This window comes from Capra hircus, chromosome 8 (genome assembly GCF_001704415.2).
Source record: "Capra hircus breed San Clemente chromosome 8, ASM170441v1, whole genome shotgun sequence".
NCBI classification, from domain to species: domain Eukaryota; kingdom Metazoa; phylum Chordata; class Mammalia; order Artiodactyla; family Bovidae; genus Capra; species Capra hircus.
The window spans coordinates 20,277,501-20,297,906 of NC_030815.1; positions in this window are offsets into that span (position 1 = coordinate 20,277,501).

Genomic DNA, 20,406 nt, shown 5'->3' on the forward strand with positions numbered 1-20,406 from the left:
CCAGTAGCATGTTGGGCACCTACTGACCTGGGGAGTTCATCTTTCAGTGTCCTCCCTTTTTGCCTTTTCATACTGTTCATGGGGTTCTCAAGGCAAGAATACTGAAGTGGTTTGCCATTCCCTTCTCCAGTGGCCCACGTTTTGTCAGAACTCTCCACCATGACCCATCCATCTTGGTTGGCCCTACATGGCATGGCTCATAGTTTCACTGAGTTAGCCAAGGCTGTGGTCCATGTGATCAGATTGGTTAGTTTTCTGTGATTGTTGTTTTCAGTCTGTTTGCCCTCTGACAGAGAAGGATAAGAGGCTTATAAAAGCTTCCTGATGGTAGAGACTGACTAAGGGGGAAACTGGGTCTTGTTCTAATGGGCAGGGCCATGCTCAGTAAATCTTTAATCCAGTTTTCTATTGAAGGGCAGTGCTGTGTTCCCTCCCTGTTATGTGACCTGAGGCCAAACTATGGTGGAGGTAATGAAGATAATGGCAACCTCCTTCAAAAGGTCCCATGCCCTGCTACACTCAGTGCCCCCTGCATCTGGCAAGTGCCAACCCAGGCCTCTGCCAGAGACTCCTAGACACTCATGGGCAAGTCTGGGTCAGTCTTTTGTGGGGTCACTACTCCTTTCTCCTGGTCCACACAACTTTCTGTTTGTGCCCTCCCAGAGTCTGTTTCCCAGTCCTGTGTAAGTTCTGGCATCTCTACAACAAGTTAATGGCGACCTCCTCCAAGAGGGTTTATGCCATACCCAGGTCTACTGCACCCAGGGCCCCTGTCCCTGCAGCAGTCCACTACTAACCCATAGCTCCTCAGTTCAGTTCAGTTCAGTTCACTCACTCAGTCCTATCTGACTCTGCAACCCCATGGTTGCAGCATTCCAGGCCTCCTTGTCCATCATCAACTCCCAGAGTTTACTCAAACTCATGTCCATTGAGTCAGTGATGCCATCCAACCGTTTCATCCTCTGTTGTTTCCTTCTCCTCCTGTCTTCAATCTTTCCCAGCATTGGGGTCTTTTTCAATGAGTCAGCTCCTCGCATCAGGTGGACAAAGTATTGGAGCTTCAGCTTCAGCATGAGTCCTTCCAATGAATATTCAGGACTGGTTTCCTTTAGGGATGGACTGGTTGGCTCTCCTTGCAGTCCAAGGGACTCTCAAGAGTCTTCCCCAACACCATAGTTCAAAAGAATAAATTCTTTTGTGCTCAGCTTTCATTATACTCCAACTCTCACATCCATACATGACTACTGCAAAAACCATAGCTTTGACTAGACGGACCTTTGTTGGAAAAGAAGAGACATCCAAACACAGCTCTTTCTCAGTCTCTTTCTGTGGGGTCTCAGTCTCAAAAATGACAGAATGATCTCTGCTTATTCCCAAGGCAAACCATTCATTATCACAGTAATCCAAGTCTATGCCCTGACCAATAATGTGGAAGAAGCTGGAGTTGAATAGTTCTAAGAAGACCTACAAGACCTTCTAGAACTAACACCCCAAAAAGATGCCTTTTTCAATATAGGGGACTGGAATGGAAAAGCAGGAAGTCAAGAAATCCTGGAGTAATGGACAAATTTGGGATTGGAGAACAGAATGAAGCAGGGCAAAAGCTAACAGAGTTTTGCCAAGAGAATGCACTGGTCATAGCAAACACCCTCTTCCACTAACACAAGAGAAGACTGCACACACGGACATCACCAGATGGTCAATACAAAAACCAGATTGATTATATTCTTTGCAGCCAAAGATAGAGAAATTCTATGCAGTCAGCAAAACAAGACTGGGAGCTGACTGTGGCTCAGATCATGAACTCCTTATTGCCAAATTCAGACTTAAAGAAAGTAGTGAAAACCACTAGACCATTTAGGTAAGACCTAAATCAAATCCCTTATGATTATACAGTGGAAGTGACAAAAAGATTCAAGGGATTACATCTGATAGACAGAGTGCCTAAAGAACTATGGACGGAGGTTCTTGACATTGTACAGGAGGCAGGAATCAAGACCATCCCCAAGAAAAGGAACTGCAAAAGGACAAGATGGTTGTCTGAGGAGGCCTTACAATTAGCTGTGAAAAGAAGAGAAGCAAAAGGCAAAAGAGAAAAAGAAAGATATACCCATTTGAATGCAGAGTTCCAAAGAATAGCAAGGAGAGAAAAGAACGCCTTCCTCAGTGATCCATGCAAAGAAATAGAGGAAAACAATAGAATGAGAAAGTCCAGAGGTCTCTTCAAGAAAATTAGAGATACCAAAGGAACTTTTCATGGAAAGATGGGCACAATAAAGGACAGAAATGGTATGGACCTAACAGAAGCAGAAGATATTAAGAAGAGGTGGCAAGAATACACAGAAGAACTATACAGAAAAGATCTTCACGACCCAGATAATCACAATGGTGTGATCACTCAACTAGAGTCAGACATCCTGGAATGCAGTCAAGTGGGCCTTAGGAAGCATCACTATGAACAAAGCTAGTAGAAGTGATGGAATTCCAGTTGAGCTATTTCAAATCCTAAAAGATAATGCTGTGAAAGTGCTGCACTCAATATGCCAGCAAATTTGGAAAACTCAGCAGTGGCTACAGGACTGGAAAAGGTCAGTTTTCATTCCAATCCCAAAGAAAAGCAATGTCAAAGAATGCTCAAACTACCACACAACTGCACTCATCTCACACAGTAGCAAAGTAATGCTCAAAATTCTGCAAGCCAGGCTTCACCAGTACATGAACCATGAACCTCTAGATGTTCAAGCTGGATTTAGGCAGAGGAACCAGAGATCAAATTGCCAACATCCATTGAATCATTGAAAAATCAAGAGAGTTCCAGAATGATATCTACTTCTGCTTTATTGACTATGCCAAAGCCTGTGACTGTGTGGACCAGAACAAACTGAAAATTCTGAAAGAGATGGGAATACCAGACCACCTGACCTGCCTCTTTAGAAATCTGTATGCAGGCCAAGAAGCAACAGTTAGAACTGGACATGGAACAATAGACTGGTTCCAAATAGGAAAAGGAGCATGTCAAGGTTGTATATTGTCACCCTGCCTATTTAACTTATATGCAGAGTACATCATATGAAATGCCAGGCTGGATGAAGCACAACCTGGAATCAAGATTGCCAGGAGAGATATCAATAACCTCAGATATGCAGATGACACCACCCTTATGGCAGAAAGCAAAGAAGAACTAAAGAGCCTCTTGATGAAAGTGAAAGGAGAGTGAAAAGTTGGGTTAAAGTTCAACATTCAGAAAACTAAGATCATGGCATCTGATCCCATCGCTTCATGGCAAATAGATGGGGCAACAATGGAAACAGTGACAGACTTTATTTATTTGGGGGGGCTCCAATATCACTGCAGATGGTGACTGCAGCCATGAAGTTGAAAGATGCTTGCTCCTTGGAAGAAAAGTTGTGACAAAGCTAGACACTTTATTAAAGAGCAGAGGCATTACTTTACCAACAAAGGTCCATCTAGTCAAAGCTATGATTTTGCCAGTAGTCATGTATAGATGTGAGTGTTAAATGTGCATTAATTTTTTTAAATACCATCCTTGTAGAGAAGGGGGACAAAAAGAAGCAAATGTAAAGAAATATAGGAAACCTATTGAAAGCTGAGCAGCAAAGAATTGATGCTTCTGAACTGTGGTGTTAGAAAAGACTCAAGAGTCCCTTGGACTGCGAGGAGATACAATCAGTCCATCCTAAAGGAAATGAATCCTAAATATTCATTGGAAGGACTGACGTTGAAGCTGAAACTCCGATACTTTGGCCACCTGATGCGAAGAACTGACTCACTGGGAAAGACCCTGACTCTGGGAAAGATTGAAGATGGAGGAGAAGGGGCCAACAGAGGATAAGATGGTTGGATGGCATCACTGACTCAATGGACATGAGTTTGAGTAAACTCCAGAGTTGGTGATGGACAGGGAGGCCTGGCATGCTACATTCTATGGGGCCGCAAAGGTCGGACACAACTGAGCAACTGAACTGACTGACTAAAATATTTAAAATTAGTAAGTTACGTTATTACTAAATTATAAATCAAAAAAATAGCTTATTCTTTGAAATTCTCGGAATATTATTTTTATACTACATTTATATGTGTACATGCTAAATCACTTCAGTTGTGTCTGATTCTTTGCGACTCTATGGACTTTACTGCTACTGCTCCTGCTAAGCCACTTCAGTCGTGTCCGACTCTGTGTGACCCCATAGATGGCAGCCCACCAGGCTCCTGGGATTCTCCAGGCAAGAACACTGGAGTGGGTTGCCATTTCCTTCTCCAATGCATGAAAGTGAAAAGTGAAAGTGAAGTCACTCAGTCATGTCCGACTCTTAGCGACCCCATGGACTGCAGCCTACCAGGCTCCTCCGCCCATGGGACTTTCCAGGCAAGAGTACTGGAGTGGGGTGCCATTGCCTTCTCCGCTATGGACTTTAGCACTCCAGGATCCTGTCCATGGAGTTCTCCCAGCAAGAGTACTGGAGTGGATTGCCATGCCCTCCTCCAGGGGATCTTCCCAACCCAGGGAATGAACCTTCATCTCTACATCCCCTCCATTGGCAGGCAGGTTCCTTACCACTAGAGCCACCTGGGAAGCCCATACACTATACCATAACTAAAACTGTAAGGACCTAATAGAAGCAGAAGAGATTAAGAAGACATGGTGAGAATACACAGAGGGACTATACACAAAAGGTCTTAATGACCCAGATAACCACTTTACTGTATTTACTCACCTAGAGCCAGACATCCTGGAGTATGAAATCAAAGGGGCCTTAGGAAGCATTACTATGAACAAAGCTAATGGAACTGATGGAATTCCAATTGAGTTATTTAAAATTGTAAAATATCATGCTGTTAAAGTGCTGCACTCAGTACATCAACAAATTTGGAAAACTCAGCAGTGGCCACAGGACTGAGAAAGGTCAGTTTCATTCCATCCCCAAAGAAGGGCAATGCCAAAGAGTGTCCCAACTACTGAACAAAGTGTACAGTTGTGCTCATTTAAAATGCTAGCAAGATTATGCTCAAAATGCTGCAAGCTAGACTTCAGTAGTAAGTGAACTGAGAATTTTCAGAGGTACAAGCTGGGTTTAGAAAAGACAGAGAAACCAGAGATCAAATTGCTGAAATGTGTTGGATCATTGAGAAAGCAACACAGTTCTAGAAAAACATCTACATCTAGTTCAGTGACTATGCTAAAGCTTTTGACTGTGTGGACCACAACAAACTGCAGAAATTCTTAAAGTGATGGGAGTAACAGAGCACCTTACCTGCATCCTGAGAAACCTGTATGCAGGTCAAGAAGCAACAGTTAGAACCATGCATGAAACAACTGACTGGTTCAAAGTTGGGAAAGGAATACGACAAGGCTGTATATTTTCACCCTGCTTCTTTAGCTTCTATACAGAGTACATTGTGTGAAATGCCAGGCTGGATGAATCCCAAGCTGGAATTAAAATTTCTGGAAGAAATATAAAACACCTCAGATATGCAGATGATACCACCCTAATGACAGAAAGTGAAGAGATACTAAAGAGCCTCTTGATGAGGGTGAAAGAAAAGAGTGAAAAAGCTGGCTTAAAGCTCAGCTTTCAAAAACTGAGATCATGACATCTGATACTTCATGGCAAATAAATGGGGAAAAACTGGAAACAGTGATGGACTTTATTTTCTTGGCTCCAAAATCACTGCAGATGGTGACTACAACCATGAAATTAAAAGATGGTTGCTCCTTGGAAGGAAAGCTATGACCAACCTAGACAGCATATTGAAAAGCAGAGAGATCACTTTGCTGACAAAGGTCTATATAGTCAGAGCTATGGTTTTTCCATAGTCATGTATGGATGTGAGAGTGGGACCATAAAGAAGGCTGAACATCGAAGAATTGAGGCTTTCAAACTGTGGTGCTGGAGAAGACTCTTGAAAGTTCCTTGGACTGCAAAGGGTTCAAACCAGTGAATCCTAAAGGAAATCAACCCTGAATATGCATTGGAAGGACTGCTGCTGAAGCTGAAGCTCCAATACTTTGGCCACCTGATGTGAAGAGCTGACGTGTTGGAAAAGATCCTGATGCTGGGAAAGATTAAGGGCAGGAGGAGAACGGGGTAACAGTGGATGAGATGGTTGGATGGCATCATTGACTCAATAGACATGAGTTTGAGCAAACTCTGGGAGATAGTGAAGGACAAGGAAACCTGGCACCTGCAGTGAATGGGGTTGCAAAGAGTCAGACATGAAGAAAAGTGAAAGTGGAGTCGCTTAGTTGTGTCCAATTCTTTGCGACCCCATGAACTGTAGCCTACCAGGCTTTTCAGTCCATAGAATTTTCCAGGCAAGAATACTGGAGTGGGTTGCCATTTCCTTTTCCAGGGGATCTTTCCAACCCAGGGATCAAACCCAGGTCTCCCACATTGTAGCCAGACGCTTTACTGTCTGAGCTACCAGGAAAGCCCAGACATGACTTAAAGACTAAGCAACAACAAAACAACAACTATTAAATTTTAACACTTGTCAATGTATAATGATCATTTCCTCTCAGAAAACTTAAGGGACATAGATGGCTGGATTACAGGCAATCTTTTTCCTTAAGATTTCTGGATATGCAGTCAGCCCTCCATATCTGTGGGTTCCGCAAATTCAGATTTGGTCAAATGCAGGTAGAAAACACTCGGTGGAAAAAATTTTCAGAAAATTACAAAGAGCAAAACTTGGAATTGGCTGCAAGCTAGCAACTATTTACATAGCATTTACATTGTATTTACAGATATTTACATAACATTTACATTATATTAGATGTTATAAGTAATGTAGAGATGATTTAAAGTATATGGGAGAATGTGCATCAGTTATATGCAAACACTAAACTTTGCATACGGGACTTGAGCATCCTCAGGTTTTATTATCCTGGGGTCAATGGAGTGGTCCTGGAACCAATCCCCATACCAAGGGACAACTGTAATAAGGAAAGAAAAAAAAAATTTTCTAATGTGTGTTCTGTTTTCTTCTCTTTCTCCCTATCGCTACTAAAGATAATTTTGTCATTGCCAATTTAGATTCTTTCCCTTCATGCTTAGAACTCCATCTTTGCCAGACCTGTTCTTTTGTGATGCAAAGTATAAGAGTGAGAGAGTGGGAGAGGGAAGGAGAGAATCCTTGGCAACAAAGGACGCGTCTATTTATATAACAAAGAACTAGGAGAGAGGGGATAGGAAGGGAGGATTGGAAGACTTGGGTATCTGGGAGAATTTGGGGAGGTTCCTAAGTGTGATCCTTCAGAGAATTACAAGATGAATAAGGAGGAGTATCTGGGGCTTCCCAGGTGGCTCAGATGGTAAAGAATCTGCCTGCAAAGCAGGAGACCTGGGTTGGATCCCTGGGAAGATCCCCTAGAGAAGGAAATGGCAACCCACACCAGTATTCTTGCCTAGAGAATTCCATGGGCAGAGGAGCCTGGCCGCAGTCTATGGGGTCACAAAGAGTCAGACACAATTGAAGTACTGACACTTTCAAGGAGTATTTTAGAGAGTATAGTTTGGTAATATAAATTTGATCTCCCTTTTGTTCTACAGGCGCAAGTAAAAATTGAAATTACTTCTTAGTGACCATTGAAGTAATAACTAATATTACAGGACTGGTCTTTGTTTATTTACGAAACACTTAAAAGAGTAAGCATCATAGAGCACTACAGTGAGCATGTTCCATTTTTTTCCCAGTATTAAAAGAAAAAATGTTTAGGGGATCCCTGTGTTTGTGACCTGAGCAAATTTGACTTGATCTGACTTACAAAATGCAAAACTCTACCCAAGATTACAACAAATTACTGAAAGGTTCATGTTCTCAGAGCTTCTGTAGCCATCTTGGTTTGCTGTCTTGGGTATTGTCTCTATGATGCGGAGCTTGAACTTGGACATGAAACTTAACCCTCACTCCAGTGTATACACATACATACACACACTAATGGCATGAAGTATTTATGAGTTTAATAGCTAATTACTGACTTTGGAGGGGAGGATGGGAAATGGGCTTTGTTGTTGTTTTTTAGTCACTCAGTTGTGTCCAACTCTTTGTAACCCCATGGACACCAGGCTTCCCTGTCCTTTACCATCTTCTGGAGCATGCCCAAACTTGTGTCCATTGAGTGAGTGATGCCATCCAACCATCCCGTCCTCTGTCACCCTCTTCTCCTCCTGCCTTCAATCTTTCCCAGCATCAGGGCCTTTTCTAACAAGTCAGCTTTTCCCATCAGGTGGCCAAAGTATTGGAGCTTCAGCTTCAGCATCAGTCCTTACAATGAATATTCAGTGTTGATTTCCTTTAGAGTTGACTGGTTGGATCTCCTTGCAGTCCAAGGGACTCTCAAGAGTCTCCTCCAGCACCACAGTTCAAAAGTATCAATTCTTCAGCACTCAGCTTTCTTTATGGTCCCACTCTCACATCCATACATGACCACTGGAAAACCATAGCTTTTTCTAAATGGACCTTTGTTGGCAAAGTAATGTCTCAGCTTTTTAAGATGCTGCCTAGGTTTGTCATAGTTTTTCATGGCTGCGGTCACCATAAGCAGTGCTTTTGGAGCCCAAGAAAATAAAGTCTATCACTCTTTCCATTGTTTCCCCATCTGTTTGCCATGAAGTGATGGGACCAGATGCCATGACCTTTGTTTTTTGAATGTTGAGTTTTAAGCCAATTTTCTCGCTCTACTCTTTCACCTTTCTCAAGAGGCTCTCTAGTTCCTCTTCACTTTCTGCCATAAGGTGGTATCCTCTGCATATCTGAGGTTATTGATGTTTCTCCTGGTAAATTTATAAGCCAGAAATGGGCTTATATCCCAGCAATTCAAATAATTTCTCATGGAATATTAAGTCAGAACTATCTAAAACCACTTCTGCCATCCTACTATTATAATATAACCCCAGATTTTCCCCAACTTATGAAACCCCTGCCTTCTTTTCTCTTTCTCTTTCTCCATTCTTCACACAAAACAACTTTTTCTCTTCTGATGATGAAAAGAATAGCTAACTTTTATTATTTCATATATTTCAGACACTGTGCTAAGTGTTTTATGTGTATTACAACACATTCTTCACAACACTCCTAGGAAGTAACTATTACTATTATACTTTTTATATATGAGGAAACCAAAAGACCTAGTAACTTTTCCAAGTTTACACAGCTAATCCAGAGTAGAGATGGAGTTTGAAAAAGTGCAGTTTGATTCTAGAGCCTGTCCTTTGAACCATAATACTATGCTGCCTCCAACTATAATATATGACCTTGGCAACTGCCGCAACTTGCAACAAAATGCAATTTATTCCATGTGAGCTTTTTACTCAAAACTCTTCTCACCATGAGAAGAATTCTGAATTCAATTGCTCAGATGATAGAGCAGTTTCTCATCTCATTAAACTTATTTTTTTTAACTTGAAACAAAAATTTGGCATGAAATGAATTAACAAAAATTATTATTTGATCACATTATCAATATTTATATTGACAAATCTATAGTTAGACTCAAGGCATAATGATCTACTTAGGAAATCAGAAGACAAGAGGGAAGGATGGGGAAAGGATTAGGAGCAAAGAGGATCTGAACTGAAACTTGTATTATAAGTGCAGATAGGTCCTAGGGAAACTTACCTAGTTGTAAAAGTAGAGCCATATCAGTAATGCTGTATCCTACATGTATCGCTTTGGTATTCTTGGTACATTAACTGGAGATCAGAGATAGGAAATATAGGAATCAAACAACAATTAGGCATTAGATGAGCTGGATGGTAGAAGGCAGAAGTTCATCATTAAGTGTAAAGCTCTATCTTAGAGTTAGCTGAGGGGAGGAAACCTGGCAGTGTAAGATCTAAGGCAGAAGGTAACTTTATTGACACTACAAACACAGAGTGAGGGGGCCACAGGATTTCCCAAGAGCATTAGCCCCTAAACATGAGAGTTACTTGAGCATCTGGAGGTATTTGTACCTGTCAGCATTCTTCAAAGAATTGGAACTAATAAGAAACAGATAGAAGTTGACACTGACAGATAGAGATATTACTTATGCATCTTATATATCCATATATATTGAAAGATAGGAATATTATATATGCATATATATATATGCACATATATGAAATTGCCTTATGCAATTGGGAGTGCTGGCAAGTCTGAATTTTGAAACCCATATGGCTGGAAACTCAGGAAGAATTTCTATAATACAATCTTCAAACAGAGTACCTTCTTCCTGGAAAACATCAGTTTTTGGTCTTAAAGCAACTGACTCACATTATCTAGGGCAATCTCTTTAACTTAAAGTCAACTGATCGTAGATGTTAATTATATCTACAAAATACCATCACAGAAACAGCTAGTTTGTTGTTTAACCAAACAACTGGGCATTGTAGCTTAGCCAAAGTGACATAAAATAAACCATATCAGTATTCGAAGACTTTGGATCCTACATCTAGTTACTAGGGGGAAAAATGCATGGAACTATAAAGTTAAGCAGTTGGGGATCAACATGTAGACACTGCTATATTTAAAATGAATAGCCAACAGTAACCTACTATAGAGCACAAGGACCTCTGCTCAATGTTGTGTGGCAGCCTGGATGGTTGGTAAAGTTGAAGGAGAATAGATACATGTATATGTATGGCTGAGTCACTCTGTTGTGCACCTGAAACTATCACAATATTGTTAATCAGCTATACTCTCATATAAAAGAAAAAGTTTTTTAAAATGTATGGAGCAACAAGGGGGATTCGCTTCAGTCAAGAAAGACTCAGGACTGAGAGGAGGGAACCAGCCTCATGTTGGTTCTTTAAGGAGACGTTTCTTTGAGACGTGAGCGAAATGGAAGGCAGTATAAAATAAGAGAATCATGGTTCTAAATGTTAGGTTAAATGGAAATCACCTAGGAAATTTATTAATCCCAGAATTTTTATCCTATAAATGTGTACTGGTATCTACATTTTAACAGTCATCTCAGGTAATGCTAATGCAATTCACACAAAGATGACACTTGGGAAAAAACTGAAGTTAACAATGACATTCATCCCATGACTAAAGAGAAAGTGAATTCCTAAACATAGTCTCAGTGAGGACAAGCTTCCCCCATCGAAATAATAGAATGACCAGCTAGACCTGAGTCTTATCATCCCACTGAAGAAAGATAAGCTCTATAAAACAAAAGGAAATGATAGCCTAGATATGCCAAGGGAATTTAATTTCAGAATAGCCATTTTTGAATGTACAAATGGAATCAGAACAAGTCACAACTGAAAGCCAATTCAGGATATGGCCTGTACCCTACTCCCTATCCCTATGCCTTTCATTTGTTTGTGGTAATAAAATTAGAGCATATCACAGAGAAACAGAACAAAGTAACTGCAGCGCTAAGTGAACAGTTTGTTCTCTGTACCCAGTTTTCAAAACTGCTGTTTTTGGAAAAAACAACTTCATTCTTCTTGCCAAATGAGATACTCACCAGTCTGAATGACTTACATAGGGTATATTAGTCTGAAAGCACACCAAAGACAAAGCTTCTAATAGAAGATGAGCTTGAAATAAAATCATAATTGAATTACTGTTGGTAATAGAGAATGGAAAGTAGAATCAAACTTTCATCTTATGACAAAGCACTATTATCATATGTTTGAAACTGTTCTTGTAGCCATGCAAGTAGAAAAATAAAAACCTCTGCCACTTTGAACTCAATTTAATTCATAATTGCCATCCACAGACCTCTAACCAGTTTCCTATCACTTAGAATCATGGATTTCTAGAATCTTTCACTTGTAAGTGGGCTTGATACTGGCATACCATATATATATTGCAGGTTTGGTTCCAGACCACTGCTACAAAGCAAATATCGAAATAAAGTAAGTCACATGATTTTTTGTTTTATGCCAGGGCATGAAAGTTATGTTTGCATTTTACTGTAGTCTACTACATGTGGTGTAGCAGTATGTCTGAAAAATAATGTGCAAGACTTAATTAAAAAGTAATTCACTGCCATAAATACTAACCATCATCTGAACCTTTCAATAAGTCCCCATTTTTCTGCTGGTGGAGGGTCTTGCTTTGAGTTGAGGTCTGCTGATGATCAGAATGGTGGTTGCTGAAGGTTGGAGTGTCTGTGCCACTTTCTTAAAAGAAGTGAGCTCTGCTTTGTTGCTCAGTTCAGTTCAGTTCAGTCGCTCAGTCGTGTCTGACTCTTTGTGACCCCATGAATCGCAGCACACCAGGTCTCCCTGTCCATCACCAATTCCCAGAGTTCACGCAGACTCACGTCCATCGAGTCAGTGATGCCATCCAGCCATCTCATCCTCTGTTGTCCCCTTCTCCTCCTGCCCCCAACCCCTCCCAGCATCAGAGTCTTTTCCAATGAGTCAACTCTTCACATGAGGTGGCCAAAGTCCTAGAGTTTCAGCTTTAGCATCGTTCCCTCCAAAGAAATCCCAGGGTTGATCTCCTTCAGAATGGACTGGTTGGATCTCCTTGCAGTCCAAGGGACTCTCAAGAGTCTTCTCCAACACCACAGTTCAAAAACATCAATTCTTCGGCGCTCAGCCTTTTACAGTCCAACTCTCACATCCATACATGACCACAGGAGAAACCATAGCCTTGACTAGATGGACCTTAGTCGGCAAAGTAATGTCTCTGCTTTTGAATATGCTATCTAGGCTGGTCATAACTTTTCTTCCAAGGAGTAAATGTCTTTTAATTTCATGGCTGCAGTCACCATCTGCAGTGATTTTGGAGCCCCCAAAAATAAAGTTTGTCACTGTTTCCACTGTTTCCCCATCTATTTCCCATGAAGTGATGGGACCGGATGCCATGATCTTCATTTTCTGAATGTTGAGCTTTAAGCCAACTTTTTCACTCTCCACTTTCACTTTCATCGAGAGGCTTTTTAGTTCCTCTTCACTTTCTTCCATAATGGTGGTGTCATCTGCATATCTGAGGTTATTGATATTTCTCCCAGCAATGTTGTTCAGTCATTTCCAACTCTTTAGGACCCCATGGACTAATAGCCCACCAGGTTCCTCTGTCCATGGGGATTCCCCAGGCAAGAAAGAATACTAGAGTAGGTTATCATGCCTTTCATCAGGGGATGTTCCCAACCAGATCTCCCACATTGCAGGTGGATTCCTTACCATCTGAGCCACCAGGAACCCCCAAGAATACTGGAGTGGGTAGCCTATTCCTTCTCCAGGGAATCTTTCTGACCCAGGAATTGAACCAGGGTCTCCCGCATTGCAGGTGGATGCTTCACCAGCTGAGCTACCAGGAAAGCCCTCTTAAAAGATGAGAACACTGAAATTTGCTGTACCAGTTAAGTCTTCCTTTCACAAACAATTTCTCTGTAGCATGCAATGCCATTTGAAGCATTTTACCCACAATAGAATTTCTTTTAAAACTAGAGTCAATTCTCTCAAATCCTGCTGTTGCTTTATCAATTAATTTTATGTAACATTCTAAATCCTTTGTTGTCATTTCAATAGTCTTCAGTGTCTTCACCATGAGTAGATTCTATCTCAAGAAACCATTTTCTTTGCTCATGAATAGGAAGTAATATCTCATGCATTCAAGTTTTATCATGAGCTTTCACATAGTCAGTCACATCTTCAGGCTTCACGTCTAACTTGAGTTCTCTTGTTATTTTCACAGCTCTAGTTACTTCCTCCACTGAAGTGATGAACCTTCAAAGTCATCTATAAAGGTGAAAACCAACTTCTTCCCAACTCCTGTTCATGTTGTTATTGTGACCTCCTCTCATAAATCACGAATGTTCTTAATGGCATCTGGAATGGTGAATCCTATACAGAAACTTTAAGTCATTTTGCCCAGACATATCAGGAGAATCATGATCCATGGCAACTTTCAGTTCAGTTCAGTCACTCAGTCGTGTCTGACTCTTTGCAACTCCATAGGCTGCAGCAGGCCAGGCCTCCCCGTCCATCACCAACTCCCAGTGTTTACTCAAACTCATGTCCATTGACTCGGTGATGCCATCCAACCATCTCATCCTCTGCTGTCACCTTCTCCTCCCACCTTCAATCTTTCCCAGCATCAGGGTCTTTTCCAATGAGTCACTTCTTTGCATCAGGTGACCAAAGTATTAGAGCGTCAGCTTCAGCATCAGTCCTTCCAATGAATATGCAGGACTCATTTCTTTTAGGATGAACTGCTTGGACCTCCTTGCAGTCCAAGGGATTCTCAAGAGTCTTCTCCAACACCACAGTTCAAAAGCAACAATTCATCAGGGCTCAGCTTTCTTTCTAGTCCTACTCTCATATCCATACATGAGTACTGGAAAAAGCATAGCTTTGACTAGACAGACCTTTGTTGGCAAAGTACTGTCTCTGCTTTTCAATAAGGTGTCTAGGTTGGTCATAACTTTTCTTCCAAGGAGCAAGCATCTTTCAATTTCATGGCTGCATTCACCATCTGCAATGATATTGGAGCCCCCCAAAATAAATAGTCTTTCACTGTTTCCATTGTTTCCCCATCTATTTGCCATGAAGTGATGGGACCAGATGCCATGATCTTAGTTTTCTGAATGTTGAGTTTTAAGCCAACTTTTTCACTCTCCTCTTTCACTTTCATCAAGAGGCTCTTTAGTTCTTCTTTGCTTTCTGCCATAAGGGTGGTGTCATCTGCATATCTGAGGTTATTGATATTTCTCCCCGCAATCTTGATTCCAGCTTATGCTTCATCCAGCCCAGCGTTTCTCATGATGTACTCTGCATAGAAGTTAAGTAAGCAGGGTGACAATATACAGCCTTGAAATACTCCTTTTCCTATTTGGAACCAGTCTGTTGTTCCATGTCCAGTTCTAACTGCTTCTTCTTGACCTGATTGCAGATTTCTCAAGAGGCAGGTCAGGTGGTCTGGTACTCCCATCTCTCTCAGAATTTTCCACAATTTGTTCTGGTCCACACAGTCAAAGGCTTCGGCATAGTCAATAAAGCAAAAGTAGATATTTTTCTGGAACTCTCTTGATTTTTGATGATCCAACTGATGTTGGCAATTTGATCTTTGGTTCCTTTGCCTTTTCTAAATCCAGCTTGAATATCTGGCAGTTCACGGTTCATGTACTGGTGAAGCCTGGCTTGCAGAATTTTGAGCATTACTTTGCTACTTGTGAGATGAGTGCAATTGTGTGATAGTTTGAGCGTTCTTTGGCACTGCTTTTCTTTGGGATTGGAATGAAAACTGACCTTTTCTAGTCCTGTGGCCACTGCTGACTTTTCCAAATTTGCTGGCATATTGAGTGCAACACTTTCACAGCATCATCTTCCAGGATTCGAAATAGCTCAACTGGAATTCCATCATCTCCACTACCTTTGTTCATAGTGATCCTTCCTAAGGCCCACTTGACTTCACATTCCAGGATGTCTGGCTCTAGGTGAGTGGTCACACCATTGTGATTATCTCAGTTATGTACAGTTCTGTGTATTCTTGCCACCTCTTAATATCTTCTGCTTCTGTTAGGTCCATACCATTTCTGTCCTTTATTGTGCCCATCTTTCCATGAAAAGTTCCCTTGGTATCTCTAATTTTCTTGAAGCGATCTCTGGACTTTCCCATTCTATTGTTTTCCTCTATTTCTTTGCATGGATCGCTGAGGAAGGCTTTCTTTTCTCTCCTTGCTATTCTTTGGAACTCTGCATTCAAATGGGTATATCTTTTCTCTTCTCCTTTGCCTTTTGCTTCTCTTCTATTCACAGCTATTTGTAAGGCCTCCTCAGACAACCATTTTGCCTTTTTGCATTTCTTTTTATTGGAGATGGTCTTGATTCCTGCCTCCTGTACAATGTCACGAACCTCCGTCCATAGTTCTTCAGGCACTCTGTCTATCAGATCTAATCCTTTGAATCTATTTGTCACTTCCACTGTATCATCGTACGGGATTTGATTTAGGGCTTACCTGAATAGTCTAGTGGTTTTCCCTACTTTCTTCAATTTAAGTAGTTCATGGTGCATGCCACAGTCTGCTCCCAGTCTTATTTTTGCTGACCTTATAGAACTTTTCCATCTTTGGCTGCAGAGAATATAATCAATCTGATTTCGGTATTGACCATCTGGTGATGTCCATGTGTAGAGTTTTCTTTTGTGTTGTTGGAGGAGAGCATCTATAACCTTATGAAATATATTTCTGAAATAATGACTTGAAAATCTAATTTACTCCTTATATCACAGGCTACAGAATGGAGGTTGTGTGAGGAGACACAAAAACAACATTAATCTCTTCATACACCTCTATCAGAGCTCTCAGGTGACCAGATGCATTGTCAGTGAGCAGTAATATTTTGAAAAGAATCTTTCTTTCTGAGCATTAGATTACAACAGTGGGCTGAAAATATATTTTCTTTTTTTTTACTTTATTTTACTTTACAATACTGTATTGGTTTTGCCATACATTGACATGAATCCACCACAGGTGTACATGCGTTCCCAAACATGAACCCCCCCTCCCACCTCCCTCCCCATAACATCTCTCTGGGTCATCACCGTGCACCAGCCCCAAGCATGGTGTATCCTGTGTCGGACACAGACTGATGATTCGATTCTTACATGATAGTATATATGTTACAATGCCATTCTCCCAAATCATCCCACCCTCTCCCTCTCCCTCTGAGTCCAAAAGTTCATTATACACATCTGTGTCTTTTTTGCTGTCTTGCATACAGGGTCGTCATTGCCGTCTTTCTAAATTCCGTATATGTGTGTTAGTATACTGTATTGGTGTTTTTCTTTCTGGCTTACTTCACTCTGTATAATCGGCTCCAGTTTCATCCATCTCATTAGAACTGATTCAAATGAATTCTTTTTAACGGCTGAGTAATACTCCATTGTGTATATGTACCACAGCTTTCTTCTTATCCATTCATCTGCTGATGGACATCTAGGTTTTTTCCATGTCCTGGCTATTATAAACATGCTGCAATGAACATTGGGGTACATGTGTCTCTTTCAATTCTGGTTTCCTCAGTGTGTATGCCCAGCAGTGGGATTGCTGGGTCATAAGGTAGTTCTATTTGTAATTTTTTAAGAAATCTCCACACTGTTCTCCATAGTGGCTGTACTAGTTTGCATTCCCACCAACAGTGTAGGAGGGTTCCCTTTTCTCCACACCCTCTCCAGCATTTATTGCTTGTAGATTTTTGGATCGCAGACATTCTGACTGGTGTGAAGTGGTACCTCTTTCATAACAAGATGTGCTGTCAGTCTGACTTTATTCCATTTAGAGGGCAAGACTGCTGCTGCTGCTGCTGCTAAGTCGCTTCAGTCGTGTCTGACTCTATGCAACCCCGTAGACTGGACTATGCAGCCCACCAGGCTCCCCCGTCCCTGGGATTCTCCAGGCAAGAACACTGGAGTGGGTTGCCATTTCCTTCTCCAATACATGAAAGTGAAAAGAGAAAGTGAAGTCGCTCAGTCGTGTCCAACTCTTAGCGACCCCATGGACTGCAGTGCACCAGGCTCCTCCGTCCATGAGATTTTCCAGGCAGGAGTACTGGAGTGGGGTGCCATAGCAGATTTATCATAATTCTTAAACACTGTAGGATTTTCAGGATGGTAAATGTACACTGGCTTCAACTTAAAATCACCAGCTGCCTTAGCCCCTAACAAGGGACTCAGCTTGTCCTCTGAAGCTTTGGACCTAGGCATTGACTTGTCCTCTCCAGCTATGTAAGTCCTGGGTAGCATCTTCCTCAAATAGAAGGCTGATTTGTCTCCATTGAAAATCTATTGTTTAGTATAGCCACCTTTGTTAATTATCTTAGCCAGATTATCTGGATGATGTACTGTAGCTTCTGCATCAGCACTTGCTGTTTCATCTTGCACTTTCATGTTCTGGAGATGGTTTCTTTCCTTAAGCCTCATGAAACAACCTCTGCTCACTTCCAACTTTTTTCTCTGCAGCTTACTCACCTCTCTCAGCCTTCAGAGAACTGAAAAGAGTTAGGGCCTTGCTCTGGATTAGGTTTTGATATAAAGGAATGTTGTGGCTAGTTTGATCTTCTATCCAGAATCTTTTCCATGTCAGTTATAAGACTGTTTTGCTTTCTTATCATTCATGTGTTAACTGGAGTAGCACATTTAACTTCCTTCAAGAACTTTTCCTTTACATTCACAACTTGGCTGACTGGGGCAAGAGGCCTAGCTTTCAGCGTATCTTGGCTTTTGACATACCTTCCTCACTAAGCTTAATTATTTCTAGCTTTTCTTAAAGTGAGAGACTTACGCCTTTTCCCTTCACCTAAACACTTAGAGGCCATTGTAGGATTATTGATTGGCCTAATTTTGATCTTGTTCTATCTCAGGGAATAGGAAGACCTGAGGAGAGGAGAGAGACAAAGGAACAGCTGGTCTGGGTAAGAGCCAGATCACATACAACGTTTATCTTTAGTTTTTTATCCTATATATGTGCAGTTCATGGAACCTCAAAACAAATACAATAGTAACATCAAAGATTACTGGTGACAGAACAGTATAAGAAATATAATAAAAATGGAAAAGTTAGAAATACTGCAAGAATTACCAAAATATGATAGAGACACAATGTGAGCAAATAGTGTTAGAGAATGGCACCAACAGATGTATTCAAAGCAGGGTTGCCACAAACCTTCAATTTGTAAAAAACGCAATATCTTGTTTTTGCAGAAGCACAGTAACACAAGGTATCCCTGTAATAGATCCAAATATCCAAATACCCAACACAATATACTAGCCAAAGTCCTCCATTCTCTCTTTAAAAACCTCTGATGTAAGTCAAAAGAGAAAAACAAATATTGTATATTAACAAGTGTATGGGGCTTAGAAAAATGATACAGATGAACCTAGTTCCAGGGCAGGAATAACAAGGCAGACTTAGAGAATGGATGTGTGGACACAGGAGAGGAAAGGGAAGGTGGGATAAACTGGGAGATTAGGTTTGACATAAATACACTATTATGTATAAAATAGATAGCTAGTGGGAAGCTGCTGGATACCACAGGGAGCTCAGCTTGGTGCTCTGTGATGACCTAGGGGGGTAGGATGGAGGGTGGGTGGGAGGGAAGCTCAATAGGAATGGGATATATGTCTACTTATAGCTTATTCACCTTGGTGTACAGCAGAAACTAACACATTATAAAGCAGCCTATACTTCAATTAAACTAACACATTATAAAGAAACTAACACGTTATAAAACAGCCTATACTCCAATTAAAAACAAAACCAAAAAACCTCTGATATGATAAAAAACAAAACCTCAGAATTAATACCCCTGTAAAATCAGCAGTTAAAAGATACTTGCTCCTTGGAAGAAAAGCTATGACAAACCTAGACAGCATATTAAAAAGCAGAGACATTACTTTGCCCACAAACGTCTCTATAGTCAAAGCTATTGTTTTTCCAGTAGTCATGTGCAGATGTGAGAGTTGGACCATAAAGAAGGCTGAGTGCCAAAGAATTGATGCCTTTGAACTGTGGTGTTGGAGAAGACTCTTGAGAGTCCCTTGGACTGCAAGGAGATCCAACCAGTCAATCCGAAAGGCAATCAGTCCTGCATATTCATTGGAAAGACCATTGCTGAAGCTGAAACTCCAATACTTTGGCCACCTGATGCAAAAAAGAGACTCACTGGAAAAGAGCCTGATGCTGAGAAAGACTGAAGGCAAAAGGAAAAGGGGCTGCAGAGGATGAGATGGTTGGATGGCATCACCGATTCAATGGACATGAGTTCGAGCAAGCTCCAGGAAATGGTGGAGGACAGGGAAGCCGGGCGTGCTGCAGTCCATGGGGGTCACAAAAAGCTGGACATGACTGAACAACAACAACAAATACTTAGCAACACTGACTTGACAGTTTCTTTCTTTGATGTGTTCTGTTTTCCTCTCCCTACTTTTCCATAGCACCCCTCACTCCTACTCCTTACATCCTTGGAAACAGAAATAGTCACATACCTCATATGTTCCCCACATCATATACATTCCAATCTCTTAGAATGGTTGAAAACATTGACCATGACAAGGAAGAAGACAACCAAGGCTAGAAAACATTTCTGATTCTCCCAAGGAATAATATAGATTACATACGGGGATCATTTATACATTGGGGCTTCTCTGGTGAAGAAATGTAATATGTGTGCTCAGTAGTGTCCAGTTCTTTGTGACCCCCATGAACTGTAGCCTGCCAGGCTCCTCTGTCCATGGAATTTTCCAGGCAAATTACTGGAGTGGGTTACCATTTCCTTCTCCAGAGGATCTTTCCAACCCAGAGATTGATACTGCATCTCTTGCACCTCCTGCATTGGCAAGGAGTTTCTTTACCACTTTGCTACCCAGGAATCCCAGACTGTACAGAATCTGCCTATAATGTGGGAAACCTCAGTTCAACCCCAGGGTCAGGAAGATCCCCTA